At 45.3% G+C, this 17,151-nt stretch overlaps 1 pseudogene; it reads right to left on the reverse strand.

The window, feature by feature from the left end:
• Nucleotides 1-10,385: 10,385 nt before the first annotated feature.
• Nucleotides 10,386-13,909, reverse strand: LOC123083045 (PHD finger protein ALFIN-LIKE 3-like; annotated as a pseudogene).
• Between the last annotated feature and the right edge of the window lie 3,242 nt (nt 13,910-17,151).

The following is a 17,151-nucleotide window of genomic DNA, read 5'->3' on the forward strand; positions in this document are numbered from 1 at the left end:
ATCCTTATATTTATTACCTCCTTGATTTGCCGGGTTGTGCTGAGGGCCCTTGCCGTTGCCATTCTTCTTTCCCTTCCCTGTCTTGTCATCATCAGACTCGGGATCCTTGGTATTATCAGAGTCGGTGTACTTGACCAGAGCCGCCATCAGCGTGCCCATATCATTACAATCGCGCTTGAGCCGCCCCAGGTTTTGTTTCAGAGGCAAAAAAGGAAAATTTTCTCCAACATTAAGACTGCAGAGCCGGCATCCATCTTATCAGATGAATGTATTATGGCTTTAACCCGACGCACCCAATGGATTGTAGACTCGCCCTCCTCTTGCTTGCAATTCGTCAAATCCACAATTGACATGGGCTGCTTGCACGTATCCTTGAAATTCTAGATGAACCAGGCTTTTAGCTCCACCCATGAACTGATTGATTTAGGTGGCGGGCCTTTCAACCAAGTGCGGGCGGTCCCATCCAACATCATGGTAAAGTACTTGGCCATCACAACATCACTGACCTCCAATAATTCCATAGTCATCTCATAACTTTCAATCCATGCCCCGGGCTGTAAGTTGGCCGTGTAGTTCGGCACCTTCCTAGGTCCCTTAAAATCCTTGGGCAAACGCTAGTTACGTAGAGCCAGCACTAGACAGGGGACTCCTCCGGTCCTGGTGGTCACATCTGCCTCGATAGAAGTCGTCGGATAAGACGGATACGGCTGGTAAGCCGTCAGCTGAGCCGCCTGCTCAGCCTCTTGACGTATTCTGTCTTGATCTACCAAGTTAAAGGCTCCATGGCGCGTCGGGTCATGCCCGCCTGGCTGGTTACGACGCCGGACGTTGCTTGAGACAGCCGCAGAGTCCATGTGTCTGCTATAACTCGGGCTTCGCTTGGACGAGGGGTTGAATGGATCATGTCCCGGCTGTATGAGTACGCCTACAATTGTGCTAAGGCCGTTTGAAGAAGTTCTCTGACCCAGCGGGTTTCAACCGCCGCCGTAGAATCGCCATCAATTGGGAGAGCCGCCAGCCGTGCCACCGCCACTATCATGTTTTCCAACAGGTTAGAATAGTGACCTGCTGGTGTTGGTACATACTGAGGTGGAGCAGTGTTCAGGAGGGGAGGCCCCATCACCTGTGGCTGAACCGGCGCCCCGACCCCGGGTGTTGCAACCCGGTCTGCCTCAGTATGCGGGGAGAGCCACGGCGGGTTACTGGGCCCTGCACCAGATGTGTGAAAGAGCTTTCGAGGATCATAAACCGGAGGGAGTCGATACTGAGTCTTCTGATGTCTTCTCCTCATGACCTCATTAGACGCATTCTGATCTTGCGTGAGACGGAAAGTCTGTGCCTGAATCCGCTGAGCCTAAACATCCAGCACCGCCCGCTCTGTGGTTATCCTGACGTCTTCCGCTGCTAGGTATTCCTTAGCCTGCACCATATCCAATTTTAACTATGCCACTTCCGCATCATGTCGAGCTTGATCCGCCGGGTTGACCACTGCGGTTAATAGAGTGGTCAGCTTATTTGTGAGATCCATCAACACCTGAGCCGGCAAGCGCAGAGGGCCTCCTGCCAAGGCTGCTGCTGACCCGGAGGTCATGGCCGCCGCAGTTGTGGAGTCTTGGATAGGTTGTCTGCCGGCCATGAAGATTCCGACTCTGCTCGGTGGCTCGAGGCAATCCGGAATACTGCTGCCATCGGAACAGCCCCCGAGCCCGCCATGTTGCAGTTCATACAATGAATCTGTCTCACCCATGGACGACTCACCATCAGAGTAGATGGCCGTCTCACCCCCAGAGGTAGATCCTTCAGAGAGCCCTCCATGGATGCATCCCACGAAGGCACGGTTCATAGCAGGCAGAGCCCGGGAGGGTCTCGCATGCTGAGCCGTCTCAACGAGGTCGGTGCAGATATCCAGCTCAGGGCCCGGCTCGCCGATCTTGCTGATGAAGACGTGAATTCCGCCGAAGGGGACCCGGTACCCGTACTCAATTGAGCCGGCGTCGAGGCCCCAGCCTGCGTCGTCGATGTAGAGCTTGTCGCGACGACTCTTGGTCATCTGGCCCACAGCGTATCCCTTGAGCCCTTCGAAGCTGCCCTTCAAGAACTCAAATCCACCGTGCGCTGGCCCCACGGTGGGCGCCAACTGTCGTGGAATTGTCACGACAGATGTCCTAGTGAAAGGACTTAGTCGTGGAGCCATCGCAACTAGGAAGCTCAAAGGGGTTAATCGGGACAAAGGACACGAGGTTTATACTGGTTCGGCCCCTTACGGTGAAGGTAAAAGCCTACGGTCCAGTTTTGAGTGGGATTGCTGATGTCTCGATAACCAGGGAGCAAATCACTTGACCTAGCTCTCGAGTTGATGTTACATGTACTGAGCCGCCGCCGGGTCATCCATTTATATACAGAGGTCAACGCCCAGCGGCTCTACAGAGACCCAGCCGACTCATAAACAGTGTCCGGCTCGGTCTCTTAACTATTCTTGCCTTACAATACAAGTCACGTATACATGGCGGTTTATCTCTACGGGCCTCAAGTCACCTCCGGGCTTTGGGCGCTCAACTGAACCGCCATCTCTATCCTGGGTCTTAGGCTTCAATAATATTTGTAAGTATAACCCGGCCCCTCCTGGGCGGGTCATACCAATAGTTATATCCCCAACAACGCCACTGATTCTGCCTTCGAATTACCTCTCAAGACGTTCCTCTACGCCGCAGCCGCCAAGGATCAAGGGTGACGACGTTTCAATGTAGCGGTAATTTGATGCGCTTGTGGGGAGGAGCACGTTTTTGGCGACACTTCAGGTGAGGTCGTCTTTGTTCACGACTGCATGTGATGACAAGATGGCTATGCTTGGCCAACAGCTTCATGTAGTTTTGTGATCCCAGGCGCCTACAGGATCATGTCAGAGGTATATATGCCGAAGAAGTTGGAGTAACGAGGAAGTGCAGTAGCCTATCGTGCGCCGTCTCGGCTTCGAGGTCAAACAAGTTTGGTTTCCCTCCGAGATCACACCCTCCCTTGTCTTCTTGCTACGACTCCATGGATGATTATATTACATGTGTGTGTGATAGGATCAGAAGACTGACAGGAAACAATATGTATTAAACGCTACCTTCCCTTATTATTTAATTACAGTAAGAAATCACCTTATGGCCTTTACTATGTCGATCCCACATTATGGCCTTCACTGTGTGATAGTATTAGAAGACTAAATTTACACTTAGCAAACACCTGATGGCATCTGCTGTGTATTTCAAGAAGTACGTCGCAGTGGCAGCAAATCTGGCAATTAAGATTGTAAGATTTTGTGGAAGCGTTCCTACTCCTCGTAAGGAGCCGCGTGATGTATATTTATGTGCGACAGGAAAAGCCCCTATTCGTGGCGTACAAGGCAAGGCTGGTCGCTAGGATACAGCTCGTACAGAGAAGAGAGAACGAGATAGTTACGAGAGGGAATAGAGATAGGAGACAGTTGAGATTACAATAGGTTTAAACCGTATCATCTAACACCCTCCCTTAATCTCAACTATCCTACATTCAAATTTGTCTTGAATTCTTCAAATGGCTTGACTGGCAAAGCTTTAGTGAAACCATCTGCCACTTGATCCTTGGAAGGAATAAACCGTATGTCCAGCTTCTTCTCTGCAACTCTTTCTCTAACAAAGTGAAAATCAATTTCAATATGTTTGGTTCTACCATGAAAGACTGGATTATCAAAAATATAGGTTGCTCCCAAATTATCACACCATAAGCAAGATGCACGATGTTGTTTAATTCCTAACTCATGAAGTAATGACTCCATCAGATAATTTCAGCAGTAGCATTTGCTAAAGATTTGTACTCAACTTCTGTACTTGACCTTGATACTGTAGCCTGTTTTCCGGCTCTCCAGGAACTGAGATTAGATCCAAAAAATACTGCAAAACCTCTAGTTGATTTCCTATCATCACTACATCCTGCCCAGTCAGCATCAGAAAAAGCACTGACAAGAGTAGAACTGGAGCGTCTAAACTGAAGACCCAAACTTACAGTATACTTTATGTATCTCACAATCCTTTTAACAGTTGTCCAGTGTGCAGTATTAGGTGCATGTAAATACTGACAAACCTTGTTAACAGCAAAGGATATATCTAGTCTTGTCAATGTCAAATATTGCAAAGCTCCCACAGTACTCTTGTATCTTGTGCTTTCTTCTTTCTTAAGGGGTCCACCTTCAAATGTTGAAAGTTTCTCTGAAGAAGATAATGGTGTGGGTGATGGCTTACAATCCTTCATCCCCATTCGAGTTAGAAGTTCAGTAGCATATTTTTCCTGATTAAGTACTATGCCATCTTGAATCTTCTTAACTTCAATACCTAGGAAGAAGTGTAGATCACCAAGATCCTTGAGAGCAAATTCTGAACTCAGATCATGTAGAAGAGCATTAGTGGCATTTTGTGAAGAACTTGCAACAATAATATCATCAACATATATCAATACAAATATAACTGTGGTTGCCTTGTTATAAATAAAAAGAGATGTATCAGCCTTGGATGCAACAAAACCAAGGTGACTCAATTGAGAGCTCAATCTTGAGTACCACGCCCTTGGTGCTTGTTTCAGACCATAAAAAGCTTTGTGAAGCTTGCAAACATAGTGGGGTGTTTTCTTATTCCCATACCCAAGTGGTTGTCTCGTGTAAACCTCCTCTTCCAGAATACCATGCAAAAACGCATTCTGAACATCTAGTTGCCTCAAACTCCAACCTCTGGATACATCAATAGCTAGCACAAGTCTGATAGTTGCAGCTCTAACAATAGGACTAAAAGTATCTTCATAATCTAGACCATAACATTGTTTAAAACCTTTTGCACCCAAACTACCTGGTATGAACATCCGCAACATCTTATAATACTAACATGTAGTGCTTCATTTAACTCATTTTTGTACAACATACTATTGTACCGAAAACTTTAATGCAATTAACTGTTCAATTTTTCTTCATCAGGATTGAGCGATCTGGCATATAATTATGAGCTTCTGAAACTCAGTGGTTCAGATCATGGAAGATATGACAGGGAAGAGCCGACATAGTTAGTATTGGTTTTCCGGTCCTACCACCAGGTAGCTCAACCAATCTGAATTTTATATAGATTATTTCATGATCTTCCCGCGCAGGTAATTCTGTCGTATGTAGTACTGAATTTCATTTAGATTGACCTTGAAGTATTTGGAGATATGATGCACTATCTTGACTGAACAAATTTGATAGGGCATGAAAGAACCAAGCTAATGTGTTCCCACTTGCCAGATGCACTCACATGTTCCTTACCACTCATCTCTTCAATTCATTCTTGTAAACTTGTGATGAGTGCAGATTTTGGGTGGAGATGGAGATGGTGGCAAGCGGGAGATGCCAAGGATTGGGTTTACACAACACTTTTGCACGTCCACTATAATGTTTATTTTCCATCTTCTACATTCACAGATTTTTGGCCTTCCGGTGATGCAACTGTGAGTGTGTACGGTGTGAACACTACATATAACATCCTGTTGGTTTTCATTGCAGCTTAGCAATGTCGTCTGTCTATGGTTCATAGCACTTTTATCTTCATTTTACCACTAGCATCATGTAAAATGAAATGAGATAGAATGGTGTAGCCATTGATGATTGATGGAGAAATTAACAGTTTTGGATCATCAGAGGTGTCTCGCAAAATAGCTTTTTAAATTTTAATCTTAATTATGCATGTGCTCCAAAATAATAATCAAACATATTTGTGCTTATGCATATAATGACAGTAGCAAGAGTATATTCCATTTTAGTGGAAACTAGATCAACGAGTTTTCTTTTGCATATATAAATAGATACACAAACAAAAATACTACACCCCACACAATTAGTCTTTCACGCCACCTCGTGCTCACGAGCAAGCTCTGACACGATCAGTTTATCCACGTCATCTGATTCAAACCCCGATTTCCCATCCTGTCATGGTTAGCACCACCCACTCATCATTAGTACAGTCGAGATGACCAAGAGGGCCGCCACACAATGGAGGGACTCATGGGCCCGTGAACCATGGTTATGTATAGCCCCTGGGTACTCATCTCTGACGACAACGGGTCAATGCCACGGCTGGGCCGAGCGGCCATCACCAGTGTGCAGCTCCGCCCATATCTCATTACCGATAGGATAACAAGTACTAGCTCGCCATCGTGGGATCTAGGTTGTTCATCGGGCCATCTGATGAAAGGCACCAAATGAAGAAGAGAGGGACATCAACAATGGAGGTATGTCTTGGTTCTCCCTCATCAAAGACTTTACTGACATAACTTCTCAAGGGGGCATGTTACCATTGTGTTTTACTTAGAATGGCTAGAGCAGAACTGGTCATGGGTAGAATTAGTGTGCGAGACGTCAAGTGAAGGGAATTAAATTAAGTTAGTCACCATGGGTTGAATTAGCACTAAGATACGAAGGCGGTTGCCCCCTTTGTCCCTTGATGCTGGCCTCCCACGGTGGCATTGATCGCTATCTCATTTAAAACACGAGTTCGTGGATTTTGTGATAAAAGTGAGGGTTGAGAGTGAGCGGGATGGGGGTAAAGTTGGTATGTTCAGTCATGGATGTCTAAGTGGAATAATTTCCCTACATTAAAAATGTCGGGAATTTCCTTTCACTAGAGATGGATTTGCAGAAAATTGTATGAGAGGGCGGTTCATTTATTTTCATCAAGTCATACAATTTTTTCGCAAGGATAGGAGGGTAAATGCCTTGGTTGGTTGATTCAAGAGTTAATAATGGACACGGTGGCGTATCAGTTGCATGCCCAACAAAAGAAATTATATTTTTGTTTCGCGGTCATGCACGAGATTCAACTATATGTTACAATGTGGCAATTGCTCAGGAGATATGGGGTCTGCCTTCTTGGATCGAAGGGCGTCCTGGGTGACACATGCCTCGTCCCCCTTGATGGCATTGGCGAATCAACACAGACACGGGGGGTAGGATGACGAAAGCGAGGTGGCCTTCATCCGATTTTAAAAGAGAGGGCTCCAGCAAGAAATATCCCGCTACAATGGGAAAACAAGCGGGAAGGGGAGGGTCTGTGAGGAAAAGGGAATGGTGTGTCCTAGGGTGGATTTGTTGTGTTGGGACCGCGTGTTGAAGATAACATGACGGATAGTTCGGACAACCACATTTCTCCTCGACATATGGACTTGATTTGGGAGCCCGGACTGTTTAGACGGTTGGATTTCGGGGAGCAGGGCACTCGTTTATGTCTGAATATGTTTGCACCTATGACTTATGAGAGAGAAATGATCTTCGATCTTGGAGACGACTTTAAACATTTGTATGATTCATTTGTATGCACTGTAGTCCATAGTAATGCAAGGCGTTCTACTAGTATCTATTGGAGGAGTTGATCTTACGGCTAGCATCGAACAGGGAGTATATGAACTAATTGTTGCCGCCGAGACCAATGCCTCCAAGAGCTAGCTATTTTGCGTACACAGATGGCCGGCAAGCTGCCGCGACATGAGCTTCCAAGGCTCTCTTCCTGTTACACAATTGCAGAACTCCAGATCGACGCTGTTTACCCTGTGGATGAGACGGTGAAGATCTAGGCCCTGCAAGCTTTTTCACACGTTGCGCAGAAATTTGTTCCTCATATAGTTACTATTTGATGAATTTTTTTATCATTATTAATAATTTTATGTTACTATTATTCATTCATTTTTTTCTAAAGCTGACATAATCTATTTTTAATATTTGAGGAGCTTTAAGTCCAGGTTATACACGTCTACACTACATTTGACAAGTCGAAGTTTGTTCTTGCAGCAATTAAGTGCCTCGGAGCTCTTCAAGATTGGTGCAAACAAATATTAAAAGAGCATAGAAGCGCTGATCTGGGCTAGTGTAAAAAAAAACATACTTCTCTTACATTATCCGGTTAACATTGTAATATGAATTCTTGAATATATCCCAACGAAATGCGAAAAGAATGTAATGCCTCTCTCACTACCTTTGTAGTTAAGCATTTTTCATACAAAGGGCCGGTGACTGTATACGGAACAATAAAGGAAGCGTGCGCATATTATATCCTACTCTCCGATCTCTTCGCGGATGCAGTCAGCACACTTGAATTCTTTGAGATATTTCGCCTCAGAGGCAGTTATGTTCACATATTTGCCATGGAACCACTGGTCACATATGTCACAGCATATCCAAGAGGCGTTGGCATGGCACTACAGGTTTCACAAAAGTATGTAACTTCATGATCATTTCCTTTGTCTTCAGCAGGCTTCCTAGAGTCCTTGTTTGGAGCAGATAAATCTTGCATCGACTCTTGAGATGGTGGCACGTTCTCTTCAGCAGGTGTGATAGAGTCAAGCAAGTCTATAGTAAAAAAAATGCCGGAGATTGTATTATTAGTTTGCGTGTTTGTTTTAGATTTGGGTGGTACAAATTTGTCACTTTAGTTTACAGTTTTTTGCATGAAGCACCCATTGCCATGCATATGGCTGGTGTTGGCGTGGTTCATACCATTGGCTGTAGGCTTGGAATTTCCCGGTACTTCAATTCTATTCCGACGCGTGATAAATATACAGATCTCTATATTTTCCAAAATTATTCAAATCTCTCTACTTTTGGTAAATTTAAAAAATTAAGCCGGCCCTCTCTATATCTTCCGTGAAAAAGATCGCATGTGCGCACACAAGTATATATGTTTATATACACTGTGCATTGCCAGTGGAAAATAGCTAGAATCCATATTCCAGACAATTTTTTTTAAAATTTGATCATTACTAAAATAAATAGAAAAACTAAGTCATTTATCTGATGTAGTTTAGTGAAAAAATATGTATGTAATATATGCGGCTTAAAAATTACAAATATTTCGAAATAGAATACAGTGCATGGGTACTCTTCATTGCCAGGAGAAAATGAATGCCCCTCATGCACTCTTGTAATATTAATGCATGATCGAATCCTAGAAAATATATGGTCTAAAAAAGTTGAAGATTGTGTGGGCGACAAGTGTCCAATGTCTGTATTAAACATAAGACCAAACCCCATCATATTTCTTTAGATATAAAAGGACACAAAATTATACATGCACCAAAGAATTTCGCATTTGCAATAGTATAGCCCACCAGTACACATGCAAACTTCATAAAATTGCTATAATGTTACATCTTCTATCAATCTGGTATTATTGGGGCATGGCACATCAAGAATATATATATCACGCGCATTGGTTTCACACACTCGTCAATTGGAAAAGTCTATGCATGCAAAAAATACAACCACTAATGCACGGTGTTGTTTATAACTCGATACTCCTTTTCCTTTGTCTAATACAAAAATAAACACAGTCGTATATCTGAAAATAACCTTTTTCCCAAAGAAATAAGATTGAAAATAACTGCTCAAACTATTGGCCTAAATTCCCCTGTGTTTCAATACAGAACTACTCTACCCCGTGCAACAGCACTGGATTTTGATGACTAATTTTTCTTCATGAAAAACGGATCTGAGATTTCATGTCCGCCGAATTTACAATTTATTTTATTAAAAATGGATCAAAAAAGTCTGGGACAGCAGGATCTAAAAACTACGGCCACAAATGCCCTTAGTTGTTTAACTCAATACATTTTTGCCTATGCCTAATAAGAAATAAACACAGGTATGAGGACGGTTGTAGTATTTGAAGAAGCCCAAGCAGTACTTCACACAAGAGCTATGAGTCCTTGTGTGTGACAGAAACGCATCCATAAATACTCTTCTCCACTCTTTGTTGGGACGATTACTCGTTGGCATACTTCTGTGGAAGTGCTACACTACCATGTTTGGTCTGCAGTTACCAGCGGTGCGGGGGTCGGGAAAAATCTTTGCCGGTTCATGCCGGCACCAACACGGAGACGCTTGTGGGTGTCCCCTCCCTTCTTGAAGGGCGTCAGGTTTACCCTGTCGACACTCCTCTTTGTATACCGGCAGAAATCCGAGGATCTGTCTGGGCAGCAGCGTCATTGTCGTTGTGGTCCTTCTTGAAGGTGTTGTTTGGTACGCGGGAATTCAGAGGCATAGGAGTTTGGTGGAATTCAGAAGCATAGGAGCGTGGCGGCGGTTGCCGGAAATCATCGCTTTGGCATTTGTTTCTCTTTTTGGGTTTGATTGTCCTGTTTACCCATCAGCGATATCACAGTTCTGTCAGGTGGTTGCTATATTAATATAGCAAGGCGAAAGCCTATTTCGAGTCATTGTAAACTGAATTCTTACATATATCCCAACGGAATGGGAAAATAATGTAATGCCTCTCTCACTACCTTTCTAGTTAATCATTTTTCATACAAAGGGTGACTGCATACCTAAAATAAAGGAATGGGGCACATATTATATCCTACTCTCCGATCACCTCGCGGATGCAGTCAGGACACTGGTATTCTTCGATATGTTCTGCTTCAGAGGCAGTTATGTTCACACATTTTCCATGGAACCACTGGTCACATCCGTCACAACCAATCCAAAAGGCATTGGCATGATACGGAGCATTACAAGATCCGCAAAAGTCAGTAACTTCATTATCCTTTTGTTTGTCTTTAGCAGGCTTCCTAGAGTCCCTGTTTGGAGCAGACAAAACTTGCATCGAGTCTTGAGCAGGTGGCACGTTCTCTTCAGCATGTGTGATAGAGACTACGTCTGGATTGGACACATTCTCTTGAGTTGGTGCACTCGACTCCCTATTTGCATTGTATCACGCAAATGTTGATAGCCAAGAAAGACCGTAAGAGAGATAGAATTCGTCATGACTGTTCGCATCTCATTTACCATATCAAATAAACGTATCCTGAAAGAGAAAGTAAACCAACATCATCAAATCAGCAATTGGCTTCGCAAGCAATATGTAACACATGACATTCTTGATGCATGGAGGAACTATATAAGCACTAAAACATAATGATTTAAATAGAAGATGAAGATCGCCCCTAATAAGAATAGCCCATTATTTAATGCTGAGGCTCTAACAATTAGTTCTGCAGGACTACGGCTCTATTGAAGCTGTATTCTCTCTCGTGTTTGTTAAGTGCACAAAAAACTGTTTGTCCATATAAATGTCCTAAATGTTAGATTCCACATATAAATGTCCTAAATGTTAAGTGCACAAAAAAACTGTTTGTGAAACGAAGTTGTAGTAGTAGTAGTGGTGGTGGTGGTGGTGGTGGTGGTGGTAGGAGCAGCAGCAACAGTTGGCGTCGAGATGAGTGGACAAGAAAAAGGTGACGCCCATGAGCCACGAGTCGGAGTGGTGGGCGACGAGTGTCAGGTAGTCAGAACGGTTCACATAATCTCGCCGGCGGTTGATGCCTCGTGTCGGCACCGGCAGGCCTGGCGGCACCATCTCCTTCGGCAGTGTCAACTCCCAACTACCGTCCGGGTACCCGTACAAGCACATTGGCTCTTTACCTGAAGCGAGAAAATGAACCACACCACTCCATCAGCCAGTGATTTGCACACCTCGCCATCTTATATTTACTAATTGTAATTGGGGGCACCATATGAGATTTACTTTAATTTAAGAAAAAATACCTCTCCAAATCATTGATTTGACAAAAAGTTATTATATTATTCAAACAGGTTTGATGTAGCTACATGTCAAACAACTCTATTGTAAAAAAAAGCAGGAGATTAGATTGTTAGTTTGCATGCTTTCGACACTTAAATTAATTAAATATATTTTTATGAAGCACCCATGCCATGCATATGGCTTGGTGATGGCGAGGTTCATATCACTGGCTGCAGGCTTAGAATTTGCAGGTACTTTAATCCTATTACGAGGCGTGATAAATATTCAGATCTCTATTTTTGCCAAATTTATATAAATCTCTCTACTTTTGGCTAATTTAAAGTTAAGTCGGCCTTCTCTATGTCATCGTGAGAAAGATCGCTTGTGCGCATACAAGTATATATGTTTATATACACTGTGCGTTGTCCGTGCAGAATAGCAAGGGTCCGTATTTCCCATTACTAAAATAAATAGAAAACTGTATCATTTATCTGACGTATTTTAGTGAATATACATGTATATAATATGTGACTTAAAATTAAAGATAATTCAAAATAGAACCATGGATCCTCTTCATGACCAAGAGAAAATAAATGTCCTCATGTACTCTTGTAAAACACTTTTGCATGAATATTCTATGTAAATAGTAATGCATAATCGAGTCCTAGAAAAGATATGGTCTAGAAACAGTTGAAGGTTTTGAGGGCGACAAGTGTTGAGTGTCTATAATAAACTTAAGACCAAACCCCATCGTATTTCTTTAGGAGAAAAGGACAAAAAAAGTATACATCCACCAAAGAATTTCGCGTTTACAATACAATAGCCCACCAGTACACATGCAGCCTTCATAAAATTGCTACCATGTTACATCTTCTATCTATTTGGGGTTATTGGGGGCATAGCACACCAAGAATATATATCACGCGCATTGATTTCACACACTTGTCAATTGGAAAAGTCTATGCACGCAAAAAATACTACCACTAATGCAGAGAGTTATTTATAACTCTATACTCTTTTTCCTATGTCTAATACAAAAATAAACATGGTTGTATATCTGAAAATAACCTTTTTCTTCCGGAGAAATATGACTGAAAGTAACTGATCAGACTACCAGCCTGAATTCCCCTGTGTTTCAATACAGAACTTCACTAGGCCGTGCAAGAGCAGTGGATTGATGGCTAGTTTTCTTCATGAAAAAACGGATCTGAGATTTCATATCAGCCGGATTTACAATTTTCTAATTAAAAATGGATCTAAAATTTCAGGGACAGCAGGATCTAAAAAATACAGCCACAAATGCCCGTAGTTGTCTAACTCAATACTTTTTCCTATGTCTAATAAGAAATAAAGACCATTATGTGTTTCAAAGGAACTGATCAAACTATCAGTCTAAGTTTAATTAAATAAAGAACTTCACTAGCCCGTGCAATCACGGGATTGATGACTTGTTTTTCTTAATAAAAATGGATCTGAGATTTCATGTCAGAAGAAACTATCAGCCTATCCCTAATACTAAAATAAACACTGGAGCTGAAGTTTTTTTTCCTATGTCTAATACAAAAATAAACAAGGTCATATGTTTAAAAGTAACTGACAAAACTATCAGCCTAAGTTTCCCCATGTTTCAGTGCAGAATTTCACTAGACCGTGCAAACACGGGATTGATGACTAGTTTTTCTTAATAAAAAATGGATCTGAACTTTCATGTCAGATGAAACTATCAGCCTCTGCTTAATACAAAAATAAACACGGGATCTAAAGTTTTCTTTCCTATGTCTTACAAAAATAAACACGCTTATATGTTTAAAAGTAACTGACCAAACTATCAGCCAAAGTTTCCCCATGTTTCAATACCGAACTCCACTATCCCGTGCAACAGCAAACTGATGACTAGTTTTTCTTAATAAAAAATGGATCTGAGATTTCTTGTCAGCCAGATTTACAATTTTGTAACAAGAAATGGATATAAAATTTCTGGGACAGTTGGATCTGTATATTACATACCTTCCTCGCGCAATAAATCATATAATGTATCCTGATCTGCGCGTATGGCAACAAGGAGGAGAAGAGACTGGCGTTAGATCCATCAGCACGTAGGCGTCACATATATAGAGAAAAACGTGTCACTAAGGAGCGCCCCATGGCTTACCTGCGGTGAGGGCTCGGACGAGCGCGCTGCGGCGGCCAGAGAAGTCCTCGTAGATGTTCTCCACGGTCCATGAGACGGCGGGGCGGGAGCGCCATTCACCGGGGTGTGCCGGCAGCGGGGTTGGTGAAGGCCGCCCATGAAAGGGAACGGTGAGACGACGCCTGGTGGGGGTGGGGTTGGAGGAGGAGCCGGCGCGAGATGTGTCCATGGCACGAGATTCGTGCTAGGTTCGCCGACGGCGGGCTGGCAGAGATAGGCGGAGCTCTTGAAGGAGGAAGGTGGAATTGGATCTATGGGGGCACTCTGTTGCTTTGCTGCTTTATATAGAACCGGCGTCAAGAGGGTGGAAGAAACTGGGGAACGGAGGACGCGGGCGGGTTACTACTTTCCTTTCGAGTCTCTGGGCGGGATGTATTTGTTTTCTTTCGTTTCCTATCACGTTTTTGGCCACGCCGGTGAGGTGCCAGCACTGGTGAAATAACTACAAAATAGCTGGCATGCAAATCCTAGGGCTACTGGCGTGTGGTCCCCGGATCAGAAGTCCAGAATACATGGTACTCCTTTATTTCCCTCATTAATTTCATTTGTTTTTTAAAGGCATTTATTTCCTTCGTAGTGTAAAAAGTACACGGCACAATGTGCTCCCACGGTTCTGAAATGCATGATATTTTAGTCATGCAGTTTCTAAGATGAAACTTTGACAATTATTTTGTATGCACTTAAATGTTGCTATAAAAGGTTAAGGGATATGTTTAGATTCTTACCAAATAGTAGTACCTTACCATATGTAAACATGCTTGCGCCAGCCGCGTTCCACGATTGCCACGTGTTCCGATCGAGCCCGCGCACCACAACCCCCTCGAAAACCTTATTCCAGCCGATGAAGGGCTTGCCACACTTTTTTCTCCTACACCGTGCGTTGACCACAACTCCACAGTACCATCTCCTGTCTCTCTCTTTTTCCTCATTCGATGGAATGCTCCTTCTCTCTCCCTGCCCGTCTACTTCACCGCTGAATTGAGTTGGCTTGAGACAGCCGTGGTGTGGAGGCGCCGCTGCAGGGCCCTTTGAAGGAGAAGTTCCAAGGCCGGCGGGTTTGAGGCACCGCTGCAACCGCAGAGCTTGCTGATGCCGTATCCACAGCCGGTGCTGCAACCACACAGCTCGCCGGTGCAACAGCCGCGGTCGATGCTCCAAGCCTGCAATGGGGTGGTCGCAGCAGCCACCGTTGATGCAACCCGATGGGGGCGGCCGCTCCGATGCTTCGATGGCCACGGCGATGGTTCAATGGACACGACGACAAGGCATGCTATGACGACATCGACAGCCGTGGCGGTGCTGCAAGACATGCTTCATTGGCCGCGGCAACGAGGCATACTTTGATGGTGACGACAGTGACAATGCTTCAACGACCACGGCGATGGTTTTATGGACACGGGGATGAGGCATGCAATGGCGGCATCGACGGTCGTGGTGTTGCTGCAAGGCATGCTTGAATGGCCGCAGTGATGAGGCGTACTTCGATGGTGTCGACGGCCCTGGCGATGCTGTGACGCGTGTTTCAATGGCTGCGGCGATGAGGCGTACTTCAATGGTGTTGACGGCCGTGATGATGCTGCGAGGCGTGTTACAATGGTCGTGGCGATGCTTCGACAACCACAACGATGCTTCGATGGACATGGCGATGAGGCACGCTACAACGACATCGACGGCCGAGGCGATGTTGCAAGGCATGCTTCAATGGCCATGGCGACGAGGCGTACTTCGATGGTGTCGACAGCCGTGGTGATGCTTCGACGACCACGGCGATGGGTTCGATGGACACGGCGATGAGGCATGCTACGACGACATCGACGACCGTGGCGATGCTGCAAGGCATGCTTCAATGTTAGTGGTGGCGAGGCATACTTCAATGGCGCCGACGGCCACACCGATGCTTTGACAACGTCGATGGCCATGGCGATGTTGCGAGGCATGCCGCGGGGACAGGGCGTGCTTCAATGGCGTCGACGGCCACAACTGCGAGGCGTTCTAGGACGTTACCGCTGATGCTACTCTAAGCCTGCAATGACGTGCACTGTGGACGAGCGGTGCGTGCTAAGGAGATTAGCGGCCCTGATAAGACGCATCGGACCGCACAACCGGTGGTTGTTCTTTGAATCGCTGCAGGCGGATGGCGCCTAGCGTCCATCATATTTTGCCCTGGTCTTCGTCCGGATGAGTGGCAACTCCAATGCTCCTTTTCCAACTCTAGTTCATTTTTTTGGATCGCGCGCACATCCACTTTCCCAAAAGAAAAAGAAACTGACACTCTAGCCACGTCCCTGTGAGCGGTATGGCAGAATCCTAGCACCGCCGCCCTCTGGGAATAACACCTTCCTCCCTTGCCGTAGCCGGTGGGCGCGACCGGGCGAAGCCCATGCGGCAGGGGGTGCGGGAGTGGATTTTCCTCCCCTCTTGTCTGGACTCATGGGTAGCCCGGCTCGGCCCTCTATGGCGGGGCCGAGCAGTGGCTGGGGAAGTGAAGGATTCACAGGGAGGTGGTAGCGCGACCCTCAAGTGGGGCGACTCAGTCGGCATTGCTATGTTAGTGGTGCGGACGGCATGCAGCAGCGGGCAAGGACGGTGGCCCGACATAGTCGGCGAATGCACGCAAAGCGACACCCGCTCCTTCGTCCCCCTTCCTGTGCGCTGGTCTGGGTCGTGTTCTTGCCGTCGTTGGCATCTAGATTGGGTCTCAGCTCTAAACTGATGGCTTGGTGGTTGCGGGTGGCTTGGGAGGGTTTTCTACCATATGTGTGGTGCTCGGCTAGGTGGGTCATGTTAAGGCAGCCGGTGACAAGTGGGATTCGGCGACAGTGGTTGGGTACTCCCTTTGCATGTAGGTCGGCATCGTTGATGTCTAGCCCCAACTGAGGTAGTGCTATGGCACGGTGACTCCTCTCCTACTGGTATGTGCCAAGGTGCAAGCATTACGGTAGTGCGTTACTCTAACATCGGTGGCGTGTCTCTCTTGGACGCCTAGGCGGTGACCCCAAGCAATCATAGCTATGCCAGCAAAAACCAAATTTTATATTATGACTCTATTATTTTTATACAAATGTATAAGAGGTGTGATCCTATTCTTTATGAGGAATAATCATCATGAATTTAAAGCAAATAAAATGTTCGGATTAAAACAACTAAGGATATCTCCAACACGGACCCTCATACCGCCCGAATGCATCCAGACCGTCCGGTCTGGACATGTTGTGCCATCCAACACAGACCTACATCAGTCCGCCGGGCAGTCCAGACCGCTGCCACGCCCGCGTCTGACTGTCCTGGCCCACAAAAAAACCCTTCATCACGCGAGCGCGCTTCCCGCCTGATACAGTCAGCGCTGCTCCAGAGTGTCAGTGCCGCGTTAATGCCGGGCCAGAGCGGATGGGACCTCTCACTGCTGCCGGC

Source organism: Triticum aestivum, chromosome 4A (genome assembly GCF_018294505.1).
Source record: "Triticum aestivum cultivar Chinese Spring chromosome 4A, IWGSC CS RefSeq v2.1, whole genome shotgun sequence".
NCBI classification, from domain to species: domain Eukaryota; kingdom Viridiplantae; phylum Streptophyta; class Magnoliopsida; order Poales; family Poaceae; genus Triticum; species Triticum aestivum.